This window comes from Oncorhynchus mykiss, chromosome 17, assembly GCF_057628025.1.
Source record: "Oncorhynchus mykiss isolate SJ-2025 chromosome 17, ASM5762802v1, whole genome shotgun sequence".
Lineage (NCBI taxonomy): Eukaryota > Metazoa > Chordata > Actinopteri > Salmoniformes > Salmonidae > Oncorhynchus > Oncorhynchus mykiss.
In genome coordinates, this window is record NC_143038.1 from 41006383 (window position 1) to 41015503 (window position 9121).

At 41.4% G+C, this 9121-nt stretch overlaps 1 pseudogene; it reads left to right on the top strand.

Annotated features, from left to right (window-relative positions):
• The first annotated feature begins 2623 nt into the window (after nucleotides 1–2623).
• On the top strand, nucleotides 2624–8438 carry LOC110493228 (ras-related protein Rab-5B-like; annotated as a pseudogene).
• Nucleotides 8439–9121: the final 683 nt, after the last annotated feature.

The following is a 9121-nucleotide window of genomic DNA, read 5'->3' on the forward strand; positions in this document are numbered from 1 at the left end:
TAGGACAAACGTTTATAATACAATTAAGAGTTGATAGCTATTCTATTCTGCTCAGATAGGGGCTCCCCAGTGGTAAAGCAGTCCGTCACTACAGACCCAGGTTCGATTCCAGGCTGTATCACAACCGGCAGTCTTAAATGGTTTTAAATATTTATAGTAAATAGGCATTATGTCAGTGGTCACCGGTCTAGTCATTCCTAGTCGATCACCAAATATTTCTGTAGAAAAGCCAACGCTAAAGGCTTGCACTGTTGGCAGTAAGTGCACTTGATTCAGAAGCCCTGCTCACCGGGTATACAAAATGTCCCAATTTTGAACAATTTCATTTGTCTGAGAGGACAAACTCCGCCTCCCCGGTGGACTGGGAGGGAGATCTGTGGCTAAATACAGAGCGCCTACTGTACTGGCCAATCAGATAGCACAAATCACCCTGCCTACAGTTTCCACAACCCCCGCCACCCCAAAGTTTAATACTAGCATATGTGAGATTCATAACTTTTAAAACCTTGACGAGAGAGAGACTGAACGAATAGAGCAAAAAGCTGATGTTTTATGAGTGAGTTCATGTCCATGTTCTTATTCAGCACAGTCAAAACTGTTTTACTCAACAATATTAGAAAACATAAAAAGTGCTTCTCCATACTTCCCCTGGCACTGCAATGAATGAGTAGCCAATTCTATTGATAGCAATGTGTTTTTATTATTGTTATTAGCAGCTACAACAGGACTGGTAAAGGCCCAGTGCAGTACTTTTGTGAAAATACCAAATGCATGAGTGTTTACCAGCATGTGAGTGATTATTTTCTGTACAAAACAGTTAATTTGATAATACTTGTGGAACATAAAAATACTTGCTTGATATACACTACCGTTCAAAAGTTCGAGGTCACTTAGAAATGTCCATGAAAGAAAAGCACATTTTTTGTCCTTTAAAATAACATCAAATTGATGCTGGCCTTCTTGGCAGAGTTGCAAAGAAAAAGCCCTATCTCAGACTGGCCAATATGTCACGGCTGTCGTAAGAACAGAACCAAGGCACAGCGGATGTTGAGTTCCACATATTTAATTCAAGGAGAACCTTAAACAAAACCAAATCTATAACAAACGAACAACTAACCGTGACTACGTGATGCACAAAACAATATCCCACAAACACAGGTGGGAAAAATATCTACTTAAATATGATCCCCAATTAGAGACAATGATTACCAGCTGCCTCTAATTGGATATCATACAAAAACACCAACATAGGAAACATAAACTAGAACACAACATATAAATTATTAACTAGAATACCCTAGTCACACCCTGACCTCCTACGCCATAGAGAAACAAGGGCTCTCTGTGGTCAGGGCGTGACACAATAAAAATAAAAGATTAAGATGGGCAAGAGAACACAGACACTGGACAGACGAACTCTGCCATGAAGGCCAGCATCCTGGCATCGCCTCTTCACTGTTGACGTTGAGACTGGTGTTTTGCAGGTACTATTTAATGAAGCTGCCAGTTGAGGACTTTTCTTGATCAAATTGCATGGAAAACAACCACTTTTTGTGAATTATTAATTTACCATACTTACAAACCACTTAAAGTAAATGTACGTTACTGTATTGTACATAGGCAGGTCATCTAGGATTGTATTGTGCGTTGTTTTTCTTCATGGTGATGGAAAGTGTATAGGTAAAAACCTAGATGACCTGCCAAGTGGCTTGTTTCTGCTAGTTTCATCTTGTTCTTGATACCATTTTTTGTTTTGAGGTGTTTTGACTGATTTCATGTCAATGCTAGTATGGCAAAACAATTGCTAGCTAGCTAACTAATAACTGTAACGATGTATTTAAGAAACAACAAGTGCTCATTGTGCAAATGTAGTTAGTTATGTTTTAAACATTGGAGACAAAATATAGTTTACATGTTGTCAACAATCTATGCCAACCCCGTCTCGTTTTGCCGAAACGTGTTGTTTTGTTGCTAAACAACCAACCCATATACAGTAAACGTAAATTCGTTTTTGAGGCCAGGCTGGGATAGCCTAGGCCTAACTGATGAACTCAGTGTTGCAGAGAAGGATCAGAAAACGAAAGCCTGTTTTGAAAGTTATTGTCTTCTACATTTCCCACATAATTATTGATGTTATTGATTATTTTGATTTTCTCTCATTGTTCAGTTGTTCATCTCTTATTTGTTGTAGGTTAACAAATAAGAGATGTTTATATAAATCAGGTTTCAGTAAGCAGCCCAGGCTAGTAATGCTTTCTAACTAGTGGCTATTCGCTTTGGATCTAGATTAAAATGTATTGTACACAGCAGCATGCAAACATGGAGATATATTTGGATTCACATTGGTTTCACGGGTGATTGTGTGACAGGTTGCCATTATGATAAAAGTCTAGATTCTGGCATAGGCCTACATCTGTTGTTTTCTGTATTTTTTTTTGTCTTGTAGATTTCCATTTTTCATCTGACAGACGGGTCCTATTGTCCTTGAGAGGGGTACCTCTCTCTCCCCCTCCTCTCCCCCATCCTCCTCTCCCCAGCTGTCACTTGAACCCCCTTTTCCCCCACCCTCAATGTCCAGAATAACCTCCAAACCTCCAAACCCCCTCACGAACACACAGCCCCAATGGCAGGGTATAGAACAAGACCCAGTGGGCAGCCCCAATCCAGTAAATTGAGCCAGTTTAAATTGGTTTTCCTGGGGGAGACATCAGTGGGGAAGTCCAGCCTGCTGCCACAGTTTGTCAAAGGCCAGTACCGGGACTTTAGTGAGAGCACCATTGGGGGTAGAGTACCAACCACACATTACAATACAATACAGTATTCACCCCCCTTGGCATTTTTCCTATTTTGTTGCCTTACAACCTGGAATTAATGGATTTTGGGGGGGTTTGTGTCATTTCATTTACACTTCATCCCTACAACTTTGAAGATGCAAAATATTTTTTATTGTGAAACAAACAAGACAAAAAAACAGAACTTGAGAGTGCATAACTGTTCACCCCCCCAAGTCAATACTTTGTAGAGACACTTTTTGCAGCAATTACAGCTGCAAGTCCCTTCGAGGTCACAAGCTTTGCACATCTAGCCACTGGGATTTTTCCCCCAGCTCCTTCAAATTGGACGGGTTCCTCTGGTGTACAGCAATCTTTAAGTCATACCACAGATTCTCAATTGGATTGAGGTCTGGGCTTTGACTGCCATTCCAAGACATTTAAATGTTTCCCCTTAAACCACTCGATAGTTGCTTTAGCAATATGCTTAGAGTCATTGTCCTGCTGGAAGGTGAACCTCGGTCAGAGGCTCAAATCTCTGGAAAACTGAAGCAGGTGTCCCTGAAGAATTTCCCTGTATTTAGCACCATCCATGATGCTGCCACCACCATGCTTCACTGTGGAGATGTTGTTCTTGGGGTGATGAGAGGTGTTGGGTTTGCACCAGACATAGCGTTTTCCTTGATGGCCAAAAAGCACAATTTTAGTCTCATCTTACCAGAGTACCTTCTTCCATATGTTTGGGGAGTTACCCACATGCCTTTGGCGAACACCAAACATGTTTTCTTTTTTCTGACCACTCTTCTGTAAAGCCCAGCTCTGTGGAGTGTACGGCTTAAAGTGGTCCTATGGACAGATACTCCAATCTCCGCTGTGGAGCTTTGCAGCTTCTTCAAGGTTATCTTTGGTCTCTTCGTTGCCTCTCTGATTAATGCCCTCCTTGCCTGGTCCATGAGTTTTGGTGGGCAGCCCTCTCTTGGCAGGTTTGTTGTGGTGTCATATTCTTTCAATTTTTGAATAATGGATTTAATGGTGCTCTGTGGAATGTTCAAAGTTTGAAATATTTTTTTAGAACCCAACCTTGATCTGTAGTTCTCCACAACTTTGTCCCTAACCTGTTTGGAGAGCTCCTTGGTCTTCATAGTGCCTCTTGCTTGGTGGTGCCCCTTGCTTAGTGGTGTTACAGACTCTGGGGCCTTTCAGAACAGGTGTATATATACTGAGATCATGTGACAGATCATGCAACACTTCGATTGCACACAGGTGGACTTTATTTAACAAATTATGTGACTTCTGAAGGTAATTGGTTGCACTATATCTTATTTAGGGGCTTCATAGCAAAGGGAGTGAATACATGCAGTTGAAGTCAAAAGTTTACATACACTTAGGCTGGAGTCATTAAAACTCATTTTTCAACCACTCCACAAATTTCTTGTTAACAAACTATAGTTTTGGCAAGTCGGTTAGGACATCTACTTTGTGCATGACACAAGTAATTTTTCCAACAATTGTTTACAGACCGATTATTTCACTTATAATTCCCTGTATCACAATTCCAGTGGGTCAGAAGTTTACATACACTAAGTTGACTGTGCCTTTAAAACAGCTTCGAAAATTCCAGAAAATTACGTCATGGCTTTAGAAGCTTATGATAGGCTAATTGACATAATTTGAGTCAATTGGAGGTATTTCAAGGCCTACCTTCAAACTCCGTGCCTCTTTGCTTGACATCATGAGAAAATGAAAATAAATCAGCCATGACCTCAGGAAAACAATTGTAGACCTCCACAAGTCTGGTTTATCCTTGGGAGCAATTTCCAAATGTCTGAAGGTACCACGTTCATCTGTACAAACAATAGTACGCAAGTATAAACACCACAGGACCACGCAGCCGTCATATCGCTCAGGAAGAAGACGCGTTCTGTGTCCTAGATATTAATGTACTTTGGTGCGAAAAGTGCAAATCAATCCCAGAACAACAGCAAAGGACATTGTGAAGATGCTGGAGGAAACAGGTACAAAAGTATCTATATCTATATAAAACGAGTCCTATATCGACATAACCTGAATGTTTGCTCAGCAAAGAAGAAGCCACTGCTCCAAAACCGCCATAAAAAAGCCAAACTACGGTTTGCAAATGCACATGGGGACAAAGATCGTACTTTTTGGAGAAACGTCCTCTGGTCTGATGAAACAAAAATAGAACTGTTTGGCCATAATGACCATCGTTATCATTGGAGGAAAAAGGGGGAGGCTTGCAAGCCGAAGAACACAATCCCAACCGTGAAGAACGAGGTGGCAGCATCATGTTGTGGGAGTGCTTTGCTGCAGGAGGGACTGGTGCCCTTCACAAAATAGATGTCATCACGAGGAAGAAATATTATGTGGATATATTGAAGCAACATCTCAAGACATTAGTCAGGAAGTTAAATCTTGGTCGCAAATGGGTCTTCCAAATGGACAATGACCCCAAGCATACTTCCAAAGTTGTGGCAAAATGGCTTAAGGACAGCAAAGTCAAGGTATTGGAGTGGTCATCACAAAGCCCTGACCTCAATCCTATATAAAATTTGTGGGCAGAACTGAAAAAGCGTGTGCGAGCAAGGAGGCATACAAACCTGACTCAGTTACCACAGCTCTGTCAGTAGGAATGGGCCAAAGTTCACCCAACTTATTGTGGGAAGCTTGTGGAAGGCTACCCAAAATATTTGACCCACGTTAAACAATTTAAAGGCAATGCTACCAAATACTAATTGAGTGTATGTAAACTTCTGACCCACTGGGAATGTGATGAAATAAATAAAATCTGAAATAAATCATTCTCTCTACTATTATTCTGACATTTCACATTCTTAAAAGAAAGTGGTGATCGTAACTGACCTAAAACAGGTAGTTTTTGCTAGGATTAAATGTCAGGAATTGTGAAAAACTGAGTTTAAATGTATTTGGCTAAAGGTGTATGTAAACTTCCGACTTCAACCGTATGCACGCACTATTTTTCATTTTTTATTAAATATATATATATTTAACAAGTTATCTTTTTAATTTCACTTCACCAATTTGGACTTTTGTGTATGTCCATTACACTCAATCCAAATAAAAATCCATTTAAATTACAGGTTGTAATGCAACAAAATAGAAAAAACACTTTTGCAAGGCACTGTACATCTGGTCATCTGACTTCCTCCTATCTGTCCACATTGTTCCCCTTTTCACAGAGACTTGTTTACATTTTGCACACTTTCTCTCTTTATCCTTCTTTTGAATCTGTATTCTTTTCTCTCAATCTATGTACCCGTCATCTCCTCCTCCCATTCCTATTTTCTAGCCTAACTGCCATGTTCTCTTCTTTCCTCAGCTGCCTTTCTGACTCAGATGGTGAGTGTGGACAGTGCCATGGGGAAGTTTGAGATCTGGGACACGGCTGGTCAGGAGCTCTACCACAGCCTAGCACCTACGTGCTACAGAGGAGCCCAGGCAGCCATAGTGGTCTATGACATCACCAGCACAGTATGAACATCTTAGATGATAACATCTCCCTCTCCCTTTCAAATGCTCTGTCTCCCCCACAATCCTCCTCTCCAGCCCTTCTCCTTCCTGCATAATGACTCCCATCTTTTCCCTGTTAATCTCTCCATCTCTTCACCTTTCCTCTCACTTTTTCCACTCATTTGTAGTGAAGTAATTCTCCAACAATGCTAAGCGTCTGTTAATAATTTTCACCAGAAATGCTGCATATATCCTGCATTTACACTATACCACTGTGCAGAGGTTTGCGACAGATGTTTGAGAAGGACATTCATACCTGTCTAGCAGTACATCTTCCCTGTTTCCTCTGCTCATATCTCGTCTTTATTTTATATCCTGGATAGGAGACCTTTGTATGAGCCAAAACCTGGGTGAGCGAGCTCCAGAAACTTGTGGGTGCAACAAAGTGGAAAAAGTACCCAACTGTCATACCTGAAAATGATTCAAGTAAAAGCAAAAGTCACCCAGTAAAATTCTCCTTGAGTAGAAGTCTAAAATGATTTGGTTTAAAATATACTTAGCTGTGCCACCAGAGACTCTGGGTTCGCGCCCAGGCTCTGTCGTAACCGGCCATGACCGGCTGTGTTAGGGAGGGCTTGGCCGGTAGGGATATCCTTGTCTCATCGCGCACCAGCGACTCCTGTGGCAGGCCGGGCGCAGTGCGTGCTAACCAAGGTTGCCAGGTGCACAGTGTTTCCTCCGACACATTGGTGCAGCTGGATTCCGGGTTGGATGCGCGCTGTGTTAAGAAGCAGTGCGGCTTGGTTGGGTTGTGTATCGGAGGACGCAAGACTTTCAACCTTCGTCTCTCCCGAGCCCGTACGGGAGTTGTAGCGATGAGACAAGATAGTAGCTACTAACAATTAGATACCACGAAATTGGGGAGAAAAAGGGGTTAAAAAAACATTAAAATATAGTATCAAAAGTAAAAGTATAAATAATTGTATTCTTATATTAAGATACAAGATGGCACCATTTTCTTTTCGGTTTTCTTTATTTACAGAAAGCCAGGGACACTCCAACACTCAGACGTCATTTACAAACAAAGCGTATGTGTTTAGTGAGTCAGCCAGATCAGAGGCAGTAGGGATGACCAGGGATGTTTGGTTGATATGTGTGTGAATTTGACTATTTTCCTGTCCTGCTAAGCATTCAAAATGTAACGAGTACTTTTGTGTTTCAAGGAAAATGTATGGAGTAAAAAGTACAATATTTTCTTAAGGAATGTAGTCAAGTAAAAGTAGTAGTCAAAATATAAATAGTAAAGTACAGATACCCCTAAAAACTACTTACGTAGTACTTTAAAGTATTTTTACTTAAATACTTCACACCACTGGCAACAAGTCCGATCAGTCCGCTAACAGAGCGGTGGAGTATACTGTAGGCTCCTGTGTGTATACCTCACACCCAAGTTAGCGAGATAATGGCCAAAGGCTTGTTCAGTGATGTGTGTGTAGCAGGTCTACATTGCTGCTGGGTTTTTCGAGGATGTTCAGGGCTAAGCTGCTGACAAGTCTTCAAATTCATATGGTTGAAATTGGCTGGAGATGATACAGTGGCCTTCTTTCTCGAGGACTTCAATATTCTATGTTATATGCTCAATGTTAGGAGACAACTCATCAAAACAAATCAACCAAAACAAATCATAATTCCTTTGACAGAGCATTTGTTTTTGCCATGGATAGTTTACTCCTCATCATGACACTGCTAAGGTATAGTGTCCCTATATATCCACAAGAGGGTGATAAAACCTCATGGTACACATAATATGAGCAGCTATCAATCACCTTGTTTATACCGTTGCCATCTCAACTATAAGCAACACATACTAGAATTGTTCTATGTGGTCCTTTATGTTGACATGTCTTCTTTCTAGACAAGAAACTGCCCAAGAGTGAGCCACTGGGTGGAGTAGCAGGTAGTGCTCAGGTTCGAGGCGAATCGCCAGTAGATCTCAGGCAACCTACCCAGACAACTCCAGCCCAGTGCTGTGGAAACAGAGGAGAGAAGGGGGAGAAGAGGAGAAGCAAACAGAGTGTACAAGGGTACCAAATTAAGGTGTTTCACAGCAAGCTCACAACTGAGGGAGCAGGGAAGGCTAAAGAGATTTTCCAGGGAAAAAAGGGAGAGAGAGAGTGATAGAAGTGCAGCATGCAAATGAAAGAGGGAGTTAAAGGAATTATAAGGGACAAATATATAGAGCTATGGGAGGAAAACAAACACTAGATTAAGATGAACTTTGTCAACACTACTGGACAGCCACTGATAAATACACTAATGATCTGAAAGTGATCCTTACGCTTTTTAGTCTTACGTATTATTATAACACTCCTGTAACCTTTCCACATTTTCATGGGTTTATTTGATATTATGATAATAATTCGTGAAAGTCATAAGATTTCGTAAGAATGGAAGGAGATTACAATGGCAAGAATTAATGGGCATTATTAGTCGGAAACTGAAGTTGGGCGATTAGGCCTGGCTCGCAGTCAGTGTTCCAAAGGTGTTCGATGGGGTTGAGGTCAGGGCTCTGTGCAGCCCAGCCAAGTTATCCCACACCGATCTCGACAAACCATTTCTGTATGGACCTTGCTTTGTGCATGGGGGCAATGTCATGCTGAAACAGGAAAGGCCCTTCCCCAAACTTGGAAGCACAGAATTGTCTAGATTGTCACTGTATGCTGTAGCGTTAAGATTTCCCTTCACTGGACCTGAGGCCTGAACCATAAAAAACAGTCCCAGACCATTATTCCTCCTCCACCACACTTTACAGTTGGCACTATGCATTCGGGCAGGTAGCGTTCTCCTTGCATCCGCCAAAC